We start from the raw sequence: 21953 nt of genomic DNA on the forward strand, positions 1-21953 counted from the left end.
GATTCATTAGTGAATATAACTTAAGGTTTTACTACTACTACTTATTACTAAAGGTTACCACGCCTGTAGTTTTATGAACACTTGAAAGTTTCTCCTGAATCTGAATCTTTTTCTCTCCCACTCCGTCTCCTCTCTGCTGCCAGAACACACCACTCTGCATCTCTACCGTTCATTATTACACATAATGTACCAGCGCTCTGCTGAAACGAGCCTCCAGCTGAAGGCTGAAGAGAGTTGGAGGCTAAAGTTTCCTGGTTTCGTACCAACTGCTGCAGAATTCAGAGAAAAAGGACCAGTGATTCTTTTCCAAGGTGTTGGGATTCTGTTTGAAACCTGAAGCCGAGAGAGCAACGCAGTAAAAGTGACAATAACCAGCACTTGTGTTGAATGAGAACACCTTCTTTTATGTTAGGGCGTTCAGTCAGAGCATGCTTCCATCTGTGCATGCATGTATGTGTGTATGTGTGTGTGTGTGTGTGCATGTATGAACATGCGTGCACGGCCACCCCGCCCCCATAGGCCTGTGTTTAATCAGTGTTTCAGGAGGAAACGGGTTCAGTTTAATGGTGAACATGTGAAGGTAATCACAGCAGAATGATTGAGAGGAGGCTCTCTGCTCCGTTTACTCATCCAACACTATTTACATACATACTTTACTCTATTTATTCTATTTACATACATACTGTACTCTGTTTATTCTATTTGCATACATACTGTACTCTATTCTATTTACATACATACTGTACTCTACTCTTTTTACATACTGTACTGTATTTATTCTATTTACATGGACCATACTCTTTTTATTCTATTTACATGGACCATAGTCAGCTGGTTCAGCTCTATAGATGAAGTGATTTTAAACAACGAGGGGCCTCATTGTTTAGAGCTGAGATCAGACTGAAGGACTGACTAGAGGCTCCCTGGAGGCCAGCTGGAGGCCAGGTGGAGGCCAGGTGGAGGCCAGGATCAGGCTGGAGGTTCAGACACCAACAGGTCAGAGCTGATGATCCGACCGGACAGTGTGAGCACATAATTCGTGAGCTTTGGCTTTACATTGCAGGAGTAGGAAGTACACAACAACATCTCTAACATCCTACAGTGTATAACCAGCTTTACCCAGACAGTTTTGGGGATATAATTTAGTTTATGTGGAGTTTGAATGAAGTGTGTTTTCCGATTTTCTGCCACTAGAACAGCTGATCTGTCAGCTGAAACTACTCGGCGATCGCCGGTTGTTGGTCTGACGGTGGCCAGTTGGAAAATGTTATCCTATCGCCCAACACCACAAACAGACATTAGCTCGTCCAATGGAGTTGACTAGTGGTGAACGGCTGTAGCTGGCGAGCTAACTGTTAGCTCGGTCACAATCAGCCTACTGTCCTGTTTCCTTTGTTACCACGCTACACCATTTCTTCAGTTACATGTTATTGTATGGAGCTGTTTAGCTGTTAAGGTACAGCTGATGACAGTCTAACCTACTGCTGTTATAGAGCAGAATGCTGCTGAGTGTGCTGGAACTAATGGCTGCTTTCTGTTTTCATATTTTATTAAGCTTGAAATCTCGTCATGAATGTCACTGATCTGGCTCTCGTGCTTCAGACCCTCTCAGCCACGCTAGGAGTCTGCCAGAGGGAATAATGAAAGAGAGCTCAAGTTCTCGTCTGTAGTGGTTCCAGGTTTTTCCTGCAGGGGGTCTGAACTCATTCTTTTATTGTCCTCAGTGTCTCTTGCTCTGTGAAACCAGGACCAACCAGCTTCAGTGGGACTGAACTACACTGTTTAATCTTTTAAAGGGGCAGCAGGTCAACTTTGTACTCTCTCATTAACAGGACGTCAGTGTGACATCACTGTCAGCTAAACTAAAGCACCTGGAAGCAGATAAAACATATTCTGTTGCACAGAACTCTAGACAAGACAAAGAAAATAATCCCTCCTTGATTGAACTGGTCACAGCAGTGGACAAACACAAAGAAATCAGGAACCAAAAAGGTTCTAGAGAACATGTGAATCCAGTTTCTGGCTGAGAGACGACTGAACACATCAGAGATGCAAACAATTAAAAAATAAAAAATGCACAGTGATGAAAACTAGACTGAAACGGGACCAAAGCGAGACACATCGTGACTGAAACTGAATCAAAATCAGGCGCCAAAATACAGCCTGGTTTCAACATACTGTCCCCGCCTACCACACAGATATGGTTTATGGCATCGATCTTCCAAAAGCTGTAAACAATCAAGACTTTTCACCAGAAACTAAGAGGAGGAACCAGTACTGGGGTGTTTCAGGTCTCAGAGGAGAAACCAGGACTGGGGCATTTCAGGTCTCAGAGGAGAAACCAGGACTGGGGCGTTTCAGGTCTCAGAGGAGGAACCAGGACTGGGGCGTTTCAGGTCTCAGAGGAGAAACCAGGACTGGGGCGTTTCAGGTCTCAGAGGAGAAACCAGGACTGGGGTGTTTCAGGTCTCAGAGGAGACCTGCACAGCTCGAACCAGTTTGACCAGATGTGAGTGAACGCTGTAAAAGATCACAACAACCGCGCTGTTAAAATCACCAGATTTAATGAGATAAACATACTAAAATGGCCAACAGCTCTCAATGTTCCTTCACAGACCCACCAAGATGTAGAGCTGCCCCGGGGGCTCTAATGAGGACTGACCCTGGATCAGACTGATAATTGCGACCCCCAAGCTCACATTCACATCTTGTCAGCACATGTCTGAACATAGTCGAGTGTTTCACGCCGCTGGCTGGATTCATGTGAAGAGGCTTGAAGTCTGGAAGACGCTGCTGTCAACAGGTTCCTCCACCCATCTGGATTCCGATTCTGGCTTCATTCGAGGAGCCAAACTCTCCAGCTGTGACTAGGAAAAAACAACACGCTGTCACAGTTACACTACATACTGTCTTTTGGTTCTGGTTCTGGGCCCGTTGTCCTGGTTTGGGTTAGAGGCCGACATTTTTTCAGCATTCTTGTGGGTCAGAGGATTCCTGAGGGATGGGGGTCTATTAGGGACGCACTAGGGCTGCACAATTAATTGAATGTTAATCACGATCACGATTTTGGCTTCCCACAATTAAATGAACATGATCGACTACGATATTGACCACAGATAGTGATCACAGTGACCGGCTCGTCTGCCGACAGCGCGGAGCTACATTGAGTTACATTATGGTGCGTTCAAGCTGCTCAGTAAAAATGAGTATTGGGCGATGGTAAATTATAACTATCTATCATGATGTGTTAAAATCTTGTAAAGTGTAGTTTTTGGCGAGAAACTTGAATAAATCCAGTTGTTTGAAGGAGACGTTTTCACAGATAGAGAGAATTATGACCTGTTTAACTTCCTAACACTAGCTCTGAGCAGCTTATAATATACAGTATAATTAGAACTGCTAATGCCAAGATTTATTTTAATCAAAGCAAATATTTACTGTTTTACTGTTTGTAACTTCTTACGTGTATAAATCAATCCGGGTCGGTGTCCCATGCGCGCTCGCGTGTGGCTACGCTGTTCAGACAAGACTCCAACACATACTACACGGAAGCACCAAAACCTCAAATTTATATCTAGTGAAGCCCGTCTTGCAAAACAGTGTTGGCCGCGGTCGGAGGACGCTGGGGAGACCGTAGCTTTGGTCTCCAGGGCCAGAGTCTCTGCTGTACTCTGCTCCTCTGCTCCTCTGCCTGCTTGTCTTCACTCACACACCGCACTCGTTCTCGCTCAGCTCACTCCACCTCACGTGCATGCGCGCACACTCCACACTGCAGAAGAGTTAGTTTAGCTCTGAGAATATCTAGTGAATGTACAGTGGACGTTTGTGCAGAAATAAATGCTGCAGCTCCTCCAGACCGACAGAGGTTTACCGTGTCTTGTGAAGTGATGGGGCTCCGCAGCGAGAAACGTTACCAAAACTCCGGTGTCTCCCCTGTTCCCTCCGGCCGCGGTCGGGAGGCTGAGGCAGGAAAAGCCAACACTAGGATCAGCATTGATTCATGGAGAGACCTTCATCTGGTCAGCTAACATTACTGCCAAGCAGGTGAAATATAGAGTGATATTGTGGTTTTAGCTGACGTGTGTCGCCTCTCTGTTTTGAGCAATGCTCGCTCATGTCTATGTAGAGCGAGCACAAGCACTGTTAACAAGCATTTCTGATTCTTACAAACAGTCCCTTTAAATACAAATAAAATCATTTATTTCCTAATCATTTGAATTGTTTGTTTTTATGTAAACTATAGATGACATTAAAGTAAAATAATAACATTTACAGTTTTTGATGGTTGGAATGAAGCACAGCATGGAAGTGAAGCAGCGCTCTGTTTATTTAAATGTGAAATAGCAATACCAATATTTTGTCCCTAAAATCCATAAATAGTCGTGATAAATAATCGTGATAAATAATCGTGATTAGCATTTTGGCCATAATTGTGCAGCCCTAGGATGCACCACTCTGAGTTTTTTCAGTCTTGATAGTGATACCTAATGTCCCATTCTGAGTACCGATCCGATACCAGTGTTTATTTAATAAGCTGCATACCTCACTGTGTGGAAAAGACTGGATCAACATGTCATGGCCGAACGTGGATGAGGAGGTGAACGTTGAAAAGGAGAAATCAAAGTGAGGAACTGATCTGGGGTCAGTCAGAAGTCACAAACTCTGTAAATCTACCCCGGGCTGAGCATGAGTTGGTTCTGTCTCAGTGTTTGGAGAAACCCCTCAGCTGTCAAACACCAAGGACACCCAGCTCCCCGGGGCCACCAGGTCCCTGGATGTGGCCCCCCAGGTCCTCCCGGCGCCTAACATTACTGAGGATATTCCTGCTGTTGTTTGAAAGGCAGATGTTTGTGCTCTGGATAATCTAAACGGAGGAATTTATTTTCTTAACGTATGGAGACCATGTTTGGACCGGCGCTGATGGAAAACAGCCACGGCTGAAACCTGAACCTGGTCCAGCAGACAAACAGAGGTTGGCCTTCAAAATCCAGTACTCCTTAAAACAAATGTCAGGAATGCTGCTCCAAAGACCTGAAGTTAATCCACATATCTCCGTCCAAACGCTGATATACTGAGTTAATCCCCAGCAGCTCATTCAGACTGGTCATCTGACACAGCAGCAGCTGGCAGCCAGCAAACTGAATATACTGTATAGAAACTACAAGATGAGGAACAAAATGATCATTTAACAACATTAACCTGCCGCCATCGAACCAAGGGTGGTGTGGTTTATCTGATATATCTAATATAATAACGACTGGTTGAGAAATTTAGACGTTATAGAGCTTTTTATCCAGAAAGACAGCAGCTCCCCCGTTCACTTGTATAGGGTTACAGGCCAGTCTGGCCAGGTCCGATATGGCGCCCATGTTGACTCAGATCCAGGATTCAATACAGCATCTATGTCTATATGTCTATTTAAAGTATATGTGTCTATGTATATATGTCTATGGTGCTGCGTATCATTCATCAGGGCTCCTCTTGGTGCTAGCCTGCTGCTAATGCTGCTAATGCTCCAGTGCTCCTTTAAACTGACCTTTAGCTTTAGCCCACGCTGCTACAATAACTAGATTATAATGTAAAGGAACAAATGAAATGTGTGAAACTAATTTGTGCTCAGAAATGCTGAAATGACCACGTTAACCCGATACGTTCAGTCTCTGTGGAAACACTTTCTGCTCATGAACTCTAACGCTAACCGGCTATGTTAGCTCGCGTGTTAGCAGACACATTAGTTGGCTAATATGCTGACAACCAGATGGTCTTCTGATTACATTACAGTCAGAACCAGAGAAATATGTTCAGATATGAAGTGATAAGAGACACATCCAGCTGTTCAGTGAGGACGCCAACATGGCCGCCAGACCGCACCAACACCATCAGCATCCATCCACGTTCACCACATTCACAGAAGAAGTGTTTATGGAGCTGAACAAAGCAGTGACAGCTTTAATTATTATATTTATATTATATTTAATGAGCTCAAGTCCTCTCATTAGTCCTCCTGAAATATGATCTGATCATTCAGCCATGAAGCAGAAGAAGAAGAAAACCAGCCGAAGCTCTGAGGTTTCTGAGGATGTTAGTCGCCACAGAATAACGGATGATCTGCTGTTACAAACCTCTCAGATACAGAAACAGAGAGGAATCAACTCTGGATGTCTCCTCCAGCGGAGTTAATAAAATGTGTCGCTGCTCGACTTCTCCTCACTGAGGATCTCCGTTTTTGATTCTAAGGTGAAGATGATTTAAAGTTGAAAGAGCTGAACAACCTCAGCAACTACAATAAAAACCTCAACAGGATTCAAAAACTGGTTCCAATGTTTGGAAGAGAAGTAATAACATAGGGCTGTAAAAGTTAACGTGATAATAACGTGTTAACGCAAATTTGTTTTTAACGCCACTAATTTCTTTAATGCATTAACACAACTTGTGATTTTTAGGTTGTAGCAGCTCAGTTTTAAAGCTGGAGTGAAGATAATAAAGAATTAAATAACGATCCAAACTTACGCTAAATTTTGGCGAGGAAAAACTGTCTTGGCCATTTTCAAAGGGGTCCCTTGACCTCTGACCTCCAGATATGTGAATGTGTGACGGTTTTTGTCCAATAAAATGTCAGAAAATGTCAGAAAAGTCCAAAAAAAGTAAAAAACAAAAAAGAAAAAGAAAATCAGAAAATTGTCAGAAAATTGTCAGAAAATAACAGAAATAAAACTAGATAGAAAGAAACTAGAAAACCTAATGAATCCATTGGTACCAACCATGTCATACTAGCTTGTCATGAAGGAGGTTAAATAAAGCTCCAAACATACACTAACTTTTGGCGAGGAAAAACTGCCATGGCCATTTTCAAAGGGGTCACTCTAGCTTTAAAACCGAGCCGCTACAACCTAAAAATCCCAAGTTGGGTTAATGTGTTAAAGACATTAGTGGCGTTGACGTGTTATTATCGACATTATGTTTTGTTTTCTGGTGAAATCAAAGATGCTTTCACCGCTTCAAGCCTCAAAATGCAAAAGAACCAAAGTGAGAAGGAGAAAGTAAAGTTAGTGTTTCCTGTCTGCTGATGTGTTCTTACTGCTGGACTCTACAGGATCTGGTCTGGAGCTGTACCGGGACAAAGTCTGATCCTTTAACCTGATAAGAAACTCTGTTTGGTTTATTTAGTCTGGATTCAGTCACTCAGGACCTGATAATCACTGTGGAATCTGGTCTGTGATGGGCTCTTAAAGGGTTAAAGGATGTGATTCTGGATGTGTGCAGCTCCTCTGGGTCAAACATCTCGTGTAAATGAAGAATGCTAGCATGCTAAACTAGTGTCAAAGAGAAAACGGAAGGACAAACAGGAGAGATAGCGATGGTTAAAATGGCCTCCAGGTATCTGCAGGAAATTCCTCATTATGGATTTCCTCCTCAGCAGATCTGTGAAGCAGGAAGCTGCTGGAGAAAGTTGATCTAGTAATTAGCTCTGGTCTGAGCTGCTTAAAGAACCCAAAGTAACCTGAACCGACCGACCCAGCACCACGCACAGAACCAGCAGACAGCAGAACCGGAGAAGGTTCATCCCTCTCAGGACACATTAAAACACAGCAGAAGAAGAAACGTAACGTCCAGCTGCTGCAGAGACGCCCTTACTAAACATAGGAAGAGGTTTATGACTCAGCAGAGGACAGAGACAGATGTTTGAGTGATTATGTGATACCTGGCTCAGGTTCAGAGTCTTGCTCAAAGGATCTTCAGCAGGACAGGAGGCCCAGAGACTCTGATGATCCTGAGGGACACAATACAGATGTTATTAAAGGTAGAATATGGACTTTATATGGAGAATAGATTGATAATAATCATCTCTCTGAGCCTCCAGCAGTGTGCCGGTGTCTGTATCTGCTGAGAGCCTGCAGCCCTGCTGTGTTCAGGACTCTTTCGGGCGCTTGGATTTGTACCCAACGTTGTGGTGCAACCCCCAGCCAATAGCAGCGCAGGCGTCCGATACAAAGCCGCTGTATATGACGGATGAGATCGGGTTGTGTTTTTATGTGAGTGCAGCTATGATCAGTGTGGTCTGATGAGAAACACGTGATACGCTTGTCAACTTATACTCGTTAAATGCATACAGTCTTTTCAAAATAAAATTCTGTCTTCACAGGAAACAACTTAGGTTCAAAACTTTAAACTGTGACTTCAGGTTTCACACGGGACACGGACATGAACAGCTGCAAAGAGTTTAGAAGCAAAGAGACGAAGCTCTGCTGCTTTTCTGACAACAGCTGCTAGATGGCGTTGCGGTAGAGCTGCCGTCATTTTGGACTGAAAACACCAATGAGTCTGTGTCCATGGATGTGTAAAGAGACGTCTGTAAATCAGAGGATATAAATCAACTTCCCAGTAGAAACACTTTAATAGCCCTCATTTAAATCATTATGTCCTAAAAGTAGTAAAATGAACCAACAGCTGAATCCAGAGTTATTTTCCTCGCCATAATGAACGTGCATCAAACCCACGGGACTGCACCGCCCTGCACGCTCATATGACATATCGGGTTCTGCCAGCTTCCTGCTAGCTGTATGCGGCTGTAATAATGGATCTATTGGCTGTAATTCATCACTTTTATTATCTTCTAATACACCCATGGGCTGTATTGTAAGCCTGTACCATGGTGGATGTATTAACGTCTCTGTTCCCAAACAACCGGCTATCGGAATCAGAATCTTTATTTATTTATTGCCAGGTGTATCGGGTATACACTAGGAATTTGCTTTGGTTCGTTGGTGCAAATAAGCGGTAAAAATAACAATAGAATAATTAAAACGTTATCGGCCAGTAGCTAGTAGTGCATGACGTCAACAGAATTTAATGGAGTTGTAGGCTATTTACTAACACGCAGGGCAAAAGCACAGGACACAGCCTCTTCTACATCCATGGTCTGTGGTCTATTGGACCCTCTTCTACATCCATTGTCTGTGGTCTATTGGACCCTCTTCTACATCCATGGTCTGTGGTCTATTGGACCCTCATCACTATACTTAGTTTGGTAGCGGTCTCCTGGTGAAAGTCTGGTGTTTTAGACCCACCCATCCACCCCGACCTCCTCCCTACACGGCATTTGTTGCTCTTTATACTTCCTGGTTCACCATTACATGGATTACATACGAACTGATTTTGTGGGATATATACTGTATGAATAACAGTGTATTACTTTTAATAGGTGTAGCTACGAAGAGTGGATGGGAACAGCTTGTAATATTTCATTTTTAAATATCACGTCTATCGTTAATACCAGTATATCGTGACACCTCTATTCATAAAGAAGCTGAAGGTCGTGGCGTTGTCGTCAGGGTGTTTTTCCATGTTTCCATGTTTCCGTCCCACTGAGTGTTTCTAAAGTTTCTGTTATGATCCGTCAGAACGAGCAGACGGACAGTAAACAGAACCAAAGGTTCCACCCTGAGACCAGATAAACAGGAAATAAAACATCAGTTATCTGCAGCAGAGGACTCATCAGTGTGTGTGTGGTCCAGGGTTCACATTAGTACACAACAGACTCAACATCTGGTCAGGAGTTTACATTCGCACCTGCTCAGCTGCTCTGAGGTGATGCTGACGGATGTGTCTGATGAAACTCATGTTCTCTGGGTTTCACTGGATCAGTACTGGTGGAGACAGTAGTCCTGAAGCTGGACAACTCACCTGGTCTGGTACTAATTTTAATTAATTATAATAACTGATTGGGAGGCTTGTGGTGGTAGTCGGTGTTACCGTTGTTACACGGTGGTCGGGCACACTCTGATGACATTACGTACCCTCCGCCCCCGCCGTCATTTCGCACTTTGTTTTTTACAGAAATAAAACCCAGAGATCAGAGTCAGCGCTTTACACATATTTGACCGTCATCTATTCTTGTAAAATGTCCGGTGTAATCAGTAACATCGTTGTTGTCATAAGTTTATTAACCGGTGGGAACATTTCCTCACCGTCACATCCCTTCTGATTGGTGGTTATTCAGCTCTACAGCACAACACCAACCAGCTGAGCAGTGTGAATAGTTTGACTTTTCTGTAAAAACGCTTATAGTCTTAATGAGAGAGATGTTCAGATGTCTGTGTATTACAAACACTGATTAACACTCATTAATATCCATATAAAAATAGATATGTAGAATCTACAGTTTAGGGTGGTTATAAACTGGGTCTCACAGGGTTAAACAAACAACCAGCGCTGGGGAGGAAATCTCACAGTCAGCCTGGTTTTAACATGACTCACACATTTTTATCATTTCTACGTCCAGAGGAGCAGGACAGGGACCAGAACGAGTGTTTGAGTATCATTTTATCTTCACAGTTAACCCTCTGAGACCCACAATAAACCCATTTTAGTCTTTTTTAGGGAGTTAAAGGGGGTATTTAGGGGGAGATAGCAGGTCAACAGTAGATGTCACATAGAAGTGGTGTACATCATCTGAAAGCTGGGAACCTGGAGATTAATTTGAGATGCAGCTCAGCCCTGTGGGTCAAGTTGTTCTCGTCATGAATCAGAAACAAACATGAATTAATTAATTAAAATAAATAGTGAAACTTTATAACGGTTTAGAACATTATGATAGAAGTATATGATGGTCATCCCCATGCTCCAATGTGTCTCATATTTTTTGGGTTGATACCATTTGTTATACAGATTTGGTGCTAAATTTAACCGTTTTTTACCAATTGAGAATTGATCAAAATTATCAGTAATCCCTCCAAAATACCACATTAAGACACCAAGAACTTGAGGAACACCATAGAAAAAGCCATGCTGTGATTTGGGATCAAAAACTTTTGACATTTGGAGATTTCTGCAAGAATTGCATTTTTTGGCAATCAGTTGGCGAGCCCTTCTGTTGTGTAAACTGCTCAGAAACCCCCTTATTGTCAATCTAGCTAGGAAAGCCATGAATGCCCTAGATTTCGAGTTGTGGCTGTAAAGTTTCATGGGGCTGTGATTTTCCAGACTTTTTTCGGACATTTTCTTCGAACAAAATCCCTCACACATTTGCATATCTGGAGGTCAGAGGTCAAGGGACCCCTTCGAAAATGGCTATGACAGTTTTTTTCTCACCAAAATGTAAAGTTTGGAGCGTTATTTAACCTCCTTCACAACAAGCTAGTATGACATGGTTGGTACCAATGGATTCATTCGATTTTATAGTTTACTATGATACCAGTATCTTCACTCTAGCTTTAAAACTGAGCCTCCCTCAGCCTCTGTGAGCAGCAAGTGGGAGCTAAAACAGTAACAATATAGCTTTTGAAAGGCTAAACGCCAACAAATATGGATTGAAGCAGAATATTTAATATTAAAAACACGTTGTGAGTTTTGGAAATGATTACATGTATCTTTTTTAAATAAATGATGACTTTTGGACTTTACAACACTCTGGTGTTATTGGAGCCACCACTGAAATATAGAAAATACCTTCACGCTATCTCTAAACCTGAACCTATAGAGCCTCTTAAAGACAGGAAAGTCAGTCAGAATTACCCATGATCCCGCTGGTCTCAGAGGGTTAACAGTAACACTGTCTCGTCTCAATCACATCAACACATAGACTGTGATGGAGTATCTGAGGGGCGTGACCTGCATCCTCTGATCCTAATCTGAACATCTGATTGGTGCCTGACTGCCCTGACTCGCCCTCGCTAATGACTGAACATCTACAACATAAACTGTGACCATATAAGGCTTCAGTCTCCGTCTGTAACACACACGCACACACACACACACACACAAACACACAGATCAATGATATTATACACACAGGAGGAGAATACTGTAAACAGCTCATGAAGAAGGATTTAAACTGTAACACAGTTTGTTTCTGCCCCATTAGTGTGTGTGTTATGCTGATATTAGTGTGTGTGAGTGTGTGTGTATGTGCTGCGTTGTGCTGATATTAGTGTGTTTGTGCTGATATTAGTATGTCTGTGTGATGTGTGGTATGTGCTGCCTGCAGCTGGACCTACCTACCTGTTGACCTTTGACCTGAGCAGTGCTGCCCTCAGCTGAAGGCAGTGCTCACAGATCAGAGATAAGAAGTGTTTGTGAACGCAGCAATATGTTTAGAAATGCCGAAACAGCTGGTTAACAGCTGGACGCTGACTGCAGGTGATATCACTTTTAAATCTCTTGGAAGAAGTACTCAGATCCTACTACACTAATACCACACTGTAGAAACACTCTGTTAAGTCCTGCATTCTATCATTTACTGAAGTAAAAGTACAAAAGTGTATATATATATACTTAAATTACCAAACTTTTGGGGATATATTATTATATTATTATATAATATTTTTTTGCATACATTTTTTTCTTCTGATATTTAACTTCCATATTTTTTTGGTATATTTTACTGATATTTTACAAATTTGTGTCTGATACTTTATTCATATTTTTCTGCTATTTTTCTAATATTTGTGGGATATTCTACGAATATTTTTGACATATTTTTTTCTGATAATTTATTAATATTTGTCTGATATTTAACTTATATTTATAGGATATTTTACTAATATTTTTGGGATATTTTATTTGTTCATCACTTTAATGTTGCAGCTGATAAAGGTGGAGCTACTTTTAATTACTTTTTGGGATATTTTACTAATATTTGTCGCATATTGTATTATTTTTTGTCAGATCATTTATTAATTTAATTTAAATTTTTATAATAATTATTTTCCTGATATTTAACTTGTATTTTTCATATATGTTACTAATATTTTATTGATATTTTGGATATTTTGGATATTATCGAGGAAGTTGATCAGCTGATTGATCACGGCGGCAACGCTACCGACAGAAACACCCTCTATCACCGGTTCATTATGAAAGAGCAACGACTGATCTTAAAACCTTTCAGAAAAAAAACAGTAACCAGACTGACAGTCCTAATAAATCCAGATATTTAAACTGACCAGTCTAAAGCGGACTGTCAATAACTTCAATATAATGAGCTTAATACTGTGTGTCACAATCATATCAGAGTTCTAACGTTAGTGGGAATAATGGACTCAATATGCTGGTTTTATTGGTGCTAATGGTCCCATCTCTACTGGAGCTGTTGCCCCCGTGACCCGACCCCGGATAAACGGTTGAAGATGAGTGATGAGTGGTCCCATCTATAGATATGCACTTTTAATTATTAAGGGTGTCACGATTTTGATTCTAAATCAGAAAAACATCATAATTAGCTTCTGATTTCTACCATCCAAAGCAAAAGCAGAATCGACGATTAATTATCCACCCCCGCCAATCTACGTTCGTTTAAACGGAAGAAACATTATGTAATACAACATCTAACTATATGGATATAAAGGGTATTGCCTTATTATTGTTATGATGGATATACAGCCCAGCCCTGGTTAGTGGATGTAGAAATAGAGATGTAGACAGTGACAGGCTGTATAATCTGATTCAACAGATGCTGAGCAGATGAGGGAAGATGATCTCTCCAATAATCCGACTACAAATCACAGTAGCAAGCTTCAACGTACAAATACAGCTGAGAGATGTACAGCAGCTCTACTGTAGCTACCGTTAACCTGGAGCTTCCGAAGGGAACAATCTGAAATATTAATCTCCACTTTCATACAGTTGTTTTATTAGTTCTTCTGAATATACTGTATAAACCCAGACCTGTTGGTACAGGGTGGATCATTCGGGTGAAATATAGACTCCTATAGGAGAGTTATGTATTGACCTCTGGGTTCCTATAGGAGAGTTATGTACTGAACACTGTGGTGTTTTCTGTTTAGCACACTTCAATTTTCAAAGGGGTCCCTTGACCTCTGACCGCACGATATTTGAATGTGTGAGGGTTTTTGTCAGAAAAAATGTCCAAAAAAGTAAAAAGAAAATGTCAAAAAAAAAGTCCCAGAAATGTTTCGAAAAAAAGTCTGAAATTGTTCGTTAAAAAAAAGTCCCAAAAATGTCCAAAAAAAGTTTTGAAAATTCCCCCAAAAAAAGTTAAAAAAAATCCCCCCCCCAAAAAAGTCTGAAAATGTTCGAAAAAAAAGTCCTAAAAATGTCAGAAAAAGTCCCAAAAATGTCAGAACAAAAGCCAAACAAATTTCAGAAAAATGTTCGAACAAAATGTCTGATGAATGTCTGAAAATGTCCGAAAAAGTCAGAAAAATATCCAAATAATGTCCGAAAAAAGTCTGAAAAACGTCAAAAAAAATGTCAGAAAAAGAGTAAAAAAAAAGTCCGAAAAATGTCCGAAAGAAAGGCAGAAGAAAAGTCTGAAAAAAGTCTGAAAATGTCCAAATACAAAATCTGAAAAATGTCCAAACAATGTCCGAAAGAAAGTCCAAAAAATGTCTGAAAATTATCCAAAAAATGTCCAGAAAATGTCAGAAGGAAAGGCAAAAGAAAATTCTGAAACTGGTATCATGAAACTAAAAAACCTAAGGAATCCATTGGTACCAACCAGGTCATACTAGCTTGTCAGGAGGGAGGGTAAATAATGCTCCAAACTTACACTAAATGTTGGCTCAGACATGTTCTGGGTTCCTATAGGAGAGTTATTTATTGAACTCTGGGATCCTATAGGAGAGTTATGTACTGAACACTGTGGTGTTTTCTGTTAAGGAAGAAATCCAACCTACTGAATGAGAAACAGATGAGCTGTAGAAGAATAGGGGGGGGTCTGCAGGAGATCTTTCAGTTACATTAACCAGAGCTGCCTGAATGTATGGAAGTTCATTAATGACAAACACATTGAGTTCAGAAAACGTTCGGCTGTAACTGAATCTTTGGGAACCAAATGTTCTGCATTGTTTTCAGATATCAACAAGTTTCATCTGAACATTCGAACCCTCTAAAATACAGACACAGATACTGTAACAGTGAATATATCACACATTAAACGCTATTTCAAATGTGAAACATTTACAGCTGTCAGTGTGTCAGTGTGCTGACTTGACTATGACTTGCCCCAAACTGCATGTGATTATCATAAAGTGGGCATGTCTGTAAAGGGGAGACTCATGGGTACCCATAGAACCCATTTACATTCACATATTTTTTCATTTTCAGACTTTTTTCAGACTTCACTCTAGCTTTAAAACTGAACCTCCCACAGCCTCTCCGGGCAGCAAGTGGGAGATAAAACAGTAAACATATTGTTTTTTAAAGGCTAAACAGCAACAAATATGGATTGAAGCAGAATATTTCACATCAAAAACATGTTGTGAGGTTTGGAAATGATTACATTTATCTTTTTTCAATAAATTATGACTTTTGACAACTTATGACAACCTAAAAATTACAAGTTGCGTTAAAGCGTTAAAGAAATTAGTGGCTTTTAAAACGAATTTGCATTAACACGTTATTATGGCGTTAACGTCGACAGCCCTGGTAGAAACATGTGGCTCGGACTGGAAATATTTCTCAGCAGCATCATATATATATATTTATATATACTGTATATCACATAAGAGAAAGTGTGAAACAGCTTGACAGTACAAGAAAAGGCTTCAAAGAGTCACCATGTGTTTTACATTGAGAGTCTGGTGCTGAAGACGTTAGAGGACCAACAGCGTCCTTCTTATTCTACTCCTGAGGACAGACTCATACGCAAGTCTGAAAAATGTCTGAAAAAAGTCCGAAAATTGTTTGAAAGATATTCAAAAAAAGTTTGAAAAATGGTCGAAAAAAAAATCCAAAACATTTCAGAAAAAAGTCCCAAAGAATGTCCAAAAAAATGTCTGAAAAAATGTCCAAAAATTGTCCGAAAAAAGTCCAAAAAAAAGGCAGAAGAAAGGTTCGATATTGGTGTCATATGAAACTTGAAAACCTAATGAATCCATTGGTACCAAGCAGGTCTTACTAGCTTGTCATGAAGGATGTTAAATAACGCTCCAAAGTCGGGCTAAATGTTGGCGAGGAAAAACTGTCATGTCCATTTTCAAAGGGTTCCCTTGACCTCTGACCTCCAGATATGTGAATGAAAATGGGTTCTATGAGTACCCACGAGTCTCCCCTTTACAGACATGCCCACTTTATGATAATCATATGTAGTTTAGGACAAGTCATAGTCAAGTCAGTACACTGATACACTGACAGCTGTTGTTGCCTGTTGTGCTGCAGTTTGCCATGTTATGATTTGAGCATATTTTTTATGCTAAATGCAGTACCTATGAGGGTTTCTGGACATTATTTGTCCTTGTTTTGTGTTGTTAATTGATTTACAATAATAAATATATACATACATTTGCATAAAGCAGCATATTTGTCCACTCCCATGTTTATTAAGAGTATTAAATACTTGACTAATCTCCCTTTAAGGTACATTTAGAACAGATAAAAAATGTGAGATTAACTATTTGAATGGATTGACAGCCCTCGTTAAAACATGGAGAAACAGCGGACTGGTCCTTTAGTAACTACAAACACACTCTGGTCACTCCTTCACAGACAGACGTCACCTCCAGCTAAAATATGGTCGGACTGATGTGACCTGCAATGATCAATAATTAGAGCTGAGAGCAGCTGGACCAACTTTGTTCTGTCTCTCAGTAATAAATCTAACCAGAGTTAACTGACCTGCAGCCTTCATCCCAGAGTGGAGGACTTTATGAAGACATGGGGACATGCTGGACTGGACTCTATTCTACCTAATGAACAATAGTAGTTTATGAAGACATGGGGATGAACAATAGGAACTACAGTCAGTAATTCTATCAGCCTGCTGTTGTTTGTAAAGTTGTCTCCTGCTGTTTAACTGTTGTGTTTTCTCTACATACCGATATTCACAACTGAAGTTTATAATTGCTGCCAGAACCTCAATAAAAAATGTCAATAAAAAAAAACAAAGAAAGAGAGTGAGTGAGCTCTGAACTTCATCATACTGTTAACCCCTAAAAACCCAGATGGCCCGCTGGTGGGCCCGGCCGCAATTTTGTCTTTCAGAGGCTGTTGCTTGTCTGGAAAAAAGTCCAAAAAAGTCTGAAAAAAGTCCAAAAATGTCTAAAAAATGTCCAATAAATGTCTGAAAAAATGTCTGAAAAAAGTCAGAAAAATGTCTGAAGAAATGTCAAAAAATTCCAATAAATGCCGGAAAAAAACTTCCGAAAAATGTCTGAAAAAAGTCTGAAAAAAAGTCCGGAAAATGTCCAAAAGAAAGGCAGAAGAAAAGTCCGATACTGGTATCATATGAAACTATAAAACCTAATGAATCCGTTGGTACCAACCAGGTCATACTAGCTTGTTGTGAAGGAGGGTCAATAACGCTATTAACGCAAATTAATTCATGTTTATTTCTGATTTATGACTAGAACAACTTGACACAGTGCTGCATCTCAAATTAATCCTCAGGTTCTCAGCTCTCAGATGATGTACACCACTTCTATGTGACATCTACTGTTGACCTGCTATCTCCCCCTAAAGACCCCCTGTACCCCCCCCCCTAAACCTCTAAAAGAGAGGATGGGATGGTAAGGGGTTAAACAATACCAGTGTTTCTTAAAAAGTTTAAATAAACAAATGCACTGTACTCAAATACAGATTTGATGCGCTGTACTCCAATACAGATTTGATGCACTGGTACTTTCCTGAGTATTTCCATTTGACAACACTTCATACTAGTTTTAATGTCACATATATAGACTCTACAGCACCAAAAACAACAATATATCTGCATACCAACATTCATTTACATACGTTTGTACCATAAAGGACACATCTTGTATTAAGACATTTTGGATATAATGGAAGATATGTGCATTAAGCACATGGTGGTTTTCTTAAACCAGTGAGTCTCCTGGAACCCCGGGGTTCCGCGGCACTCTGTAAGGGAGTCCACGAAATAATTTGCTATAAATGATCAAATTGTGCTGTATCATTAAAAAGTGCATATCTACAGATGGGACTATTAGCACCAATAAAACCAGCATATTGTGTCAATTACTATCACCAACGTTAGATATGATTGTGACACAGTAAGAAGTTAATTATATTAAAGCTGAAGCACTGGCAGTCAGCTTTAGACTGGTGTGGATTTATTAGGACTGTCAGTCTTGTTACTGTTCATTTTCTGAAAGTTTTTAAGATCAATTACTTGAAATATATGTTATAAATGCTGCCAAGTATCTGAATAAAACCACCCTCTGCTAATAGTTAAAGGGGCATCTAAAAGTACATAATGGTAGTAAGTAGGGCTGAGTATCGGCAAGAATCTGGTGATACGATACGTATCACGATACAGGGGTTACCATTCAATATATACTGATATATCACGATACTGTAAGCAGGCGATATTTTATATAGTTTTAGGAAAACTGTTGTAGTATAAAGACCACACCACCATATGCATACAATATAATAACGTTCACTTTTTTTGATGCAATTAGAACAATAGGATCTGTATTTATCTCCGTCGCTGTAACATCACAGTACTACTCTGAGAGGACACATACTCTGAGAGGACACATACTGTACTCTGAGAGGACACATACTCTGAGAGGACACATACTCTGAGAGGACACATACTGTACTCTGAGAGGATACATACTCTGAGAGGGAGCGTCTCTTTGTAAATGAAATAAAGTGTTGACTGAGTTTATCTTTGCATGTAAACAATTAATTAAAAATCAATACAGGGTTTTTGAGAATCTATACAGTATCACAGAACATGATATCATGATATTAGATTTTTTCGATATTTTTCTCACAGCCCTAGTAGTAAGCACATGGGTGTTTAGAGGGGGTCCTGCCCTATAGGGGTCCCTGTCTGTGTTAGAGGGGGTCCTCCCCTATAGGGGTCCCGGTCTGTGTTAGAGGGGGTCCTCCCCTATAGGGGTCCCTGTCTGTCTGACACTAATGAGCTCAGACTGGACTAAACAGAGTTTACATTCAGGTGATAGAGAAGCTCTGAGCTGTAAAGGTGAGTCAGGTATCAGTCTTCATGCATGCTGCGTGTTTTCCATTCATGCTATGGAGTAAAGAGAACTCACCGGTCTGCTGCTCTGCGTCCGTCTGCTGACTGAACACCGAGTCCTCCAGAGTCCATGTAGGGAGGTGCATGCTGGTTCCTGCAAAAGACCCCTCCCATCTCCTTCACTGCTTCCAGAACTTCCACTCCTCCCAGCTCCTCCCACTGGTCTGAACACTGGCTGCAGAGGTGGAGGACAGAAACCATTTACTCATGGATCAGAACCACACAACTACAAGTTATTACCTCCGCCGAGGACAGCCCGTTTTCAGTCTCTTACAGAGAGACTACCGGCTTGATTATCATTTAAACCTGCTGTAGATGATGGAGCGGATCAGAACCCGTTCTCCTTTAAAGCTGCACTGATCAATAATCTGTATTGCCAACGGATCAGGTGATGAACCCACAGAAAGTTCTGCATCTTCCAGCTGATAGATAGAAACAGGACAAAAAGGAGGCAGACTGTTGTGGATCAGGACCCTCCTCTTCTTCAGGTAGTCTGGGTCCAAAGAATCGAACCTCTATCTCCTCCAGGCCTAAGCTCTGATCAGTACATCTCATTACATCTCATTTACACACTGGGACTATGCTGCTGGTGAACCAGACTAGAACCTGAGACCGCTCCCTGTCCTCAGGGCCCCACACAGGAAGCTGGTCTGGTCCAGTCCTACTGGGCTCTGAGTCTGCAGGCATGGTTCTTGCTGCAGATAAAAGCTCATACTTGAACACAGTCCAGGTCCTGGTCCTGGTCCAGGTCCTGACAAACTGCTGCTATTTTCTTTTTTTCCATCCGCTGTTTTTTTATCTTTGCTTATGAATCACTTTAATTTGGCACAATAATAATAGTTTATAATATGAATTAGGGCTGTAAAAGTTAATGTGATAATCACGTGGTAAAGCAAATTTGTTTTAACGCCACTAATTTCTTTAACACATTAACGCAACTTGTGATTTTTAGGTTGTAGCGGCTCAGTTTTAAAGCTAGAGTGAAGATACTGGTATCATATGAAACTACAAAAACCTAATGAATCCATTGGTGGCCACTTTCAATGGGGTCCCTTGACCTCTGACCTCAAGATATGTGAATGTGTGAAGGTTTTTGTCCAAAACAAATCTGAAAATTGTTCGAAAAATGTCCGAAAAATGTCCAAAAGAAAGGCTGAAGAAAGGTCCGATACTGGTATCATCTGGAACTAAAAAACCTAATGAATCCATTGGTACCAACCAGGTTAAATAACGCTCCAAACTTACACAAAATTTTGGCGAATAAAAACTGTCATGTACATACATGAGGTTGTGTGGCTACATATCAGAGGAGGTGTGGTCAGCAGGTGGCGCTATAGGCTACACATGGCTGTAATCTACCAGTAAAGCGAGTAGAAGAAGAAGTAGAGGTTGTGAACAAGGCCTATGGAAAGGAGGCTGGGTGACGCGTCATCAACGTGTCATATCTTTGGGGGTATTACAAATGCGCAGTAAAATCTGGTCTGCACTCGCCTAAATTGAGCCAATCGCAACGCACGACAGTAGCTTCAGTTACACTGCCCATGTGTTATACCCCTTACCCCAAGACCCATGTCCGCCCGTGACCCAGCCTCCTTTCCATAGGCCTTGGTTGTGAACAGGAAGTGTTTCAGACAGAGGGTTAAAGAGGAGCTGCAGTTCAGTGGCTATGAGAAAAATTAAGTGTTTTTTCATCATTAAAGCATGCAAACATGTTCCAGCAGAAACCCAAAACATATATAACATAGGTCACATTTTAGACATTTTAATATGGAAGTTACATATTCTAGCATTAACTGTTGACCTGGACTCAGATCTGTTAAATGTTAGAGCTGGAGCTCTGAGAGGGAGTCTATGTGTTTATTCTGGCCAACAGGAGCAGACTTAGTGACTGATTGCCGGGGAGTTGAACTAACAGGACGGTGTTGTGGGAATGTATTTGGTTTGGCTACCAAGGAGGAGGAGGAGGAAGATTATAAAAGAATATGTGAACTGGCGTTATTGTGGCGGCCAAGTCAGCGACATTATAACAGAGGAAACTCTCTACAGCGTGAGTAATATCTGCACATGAACAACGCTGAAGCAGCACCCAGAGCGCCGGAGGGAAACATATTTTCTCCTGGATAAAAAAAAGGTCAGCAAATGTCCGAAACAAAAGCAGATGAAAAGTCGGATCCTGGTATCATCTAAAACTATAAAACCTAATGAATCCATTGGTACCAACCATGTCATACTAGCTTGTCATGAAGGAGGTTAAATAACGCTCCAAACTTACACTCAATTTTGGCGAGGAAAAACTGCCATGGCCATTTTCAAAGGAGTCCCTTGACCTCTGACCTCCAGATATGTGAATGAAAATGGGTTCTATGGGTACCCATGAGTCTCCCCTTTACAGACATGCCCACTTTATGCTAATCACATGCAGTTTGGGGCAAGTCATAGTCAAGTCAGCACACTGACACACTGACAGCTGTTGTTGCTTGTTGGGCTGCAGTTTGCCATGTTACTATTTGAGCATATGTTTTATGCTAAATGCAGTACCTGTGAGGGTTTCTGGACAATATTTGTCATTGTTTTGTGTTGTTCATTGATTTACAATAATAAATATATACATACATTTGCATAAAGCAGCATATTTGTCCACTCCCATGTTGATAAGAATATTAAATACTTGACAAATCTCCCTTTCAGGTACATTTTGAACTGATAAAAACGTGCGATTAATCGTGATTAAATATTTTAATCGACTGAAAGCCCTAGTTTGAATAGAACTGTATTATATATTGTGAAACCACAAAGTTTAATTTTAGCAATTTATCTCAAAATATTAAAAGGGAAAGTTTGCATCTCTACAGTTTGGGTAATGAACCAGCAGCCAGAGCCCCCCACTAATAAAAATACAGCTCTGTTTTTCTACTTCGTTCACAAACATCAGAAACCGTTAAAAAAATCAGAAAACAGGAATAAGAGACGTGTTATTGCCGTGTGA

The 21953-nt window shown here is 40.8% G+C and overlaps 1 protein-coding gene across 6 annotated transcripts in view; it reads right to left on the reverse strand.

Annotated features, from left to right (window-relative positions):
- col6a4a (collagen, type VI, alpha 4a) overlaps positions 1–19063 on the reverse strand; it is a 68209-nt gene extending 49146 nt beyond the window's left edge. For all 6 annotated transcript variants that reach the window (XR_005208741.1, XR_005208740.1, XM_037783929.1 and 3 more), the window contains exons 1-2: positions 18984–19063; positions 7703–7771 (exon numbers count right to left, since the gene is read on the reverse strand). The gene's annotated coding sequence lies outside the window, so the exon portion shown is untranslated. The remainder of the gene's footprint in view (positions 1–7702; positions 7772–18983) is intronic.
- Positions 19064–21953: the final 2890 nt, after the last annotated feature.

This window comes from Sebastes umbrosus, chromosome 11 (genome assembly GCF_015220745.1).
Source record: "Sebastes umbrosus isolate fSebUmb1 chromosome 11, fSebUmb1.pri, whole genome shotgun sequence".
NCBI classification, from domain to species: Eukaryota; Metazoa; Chordata; class Actinopteri; order Perciformes; family Sebastidae; genus Sebastes; species Sebastes umbrosus.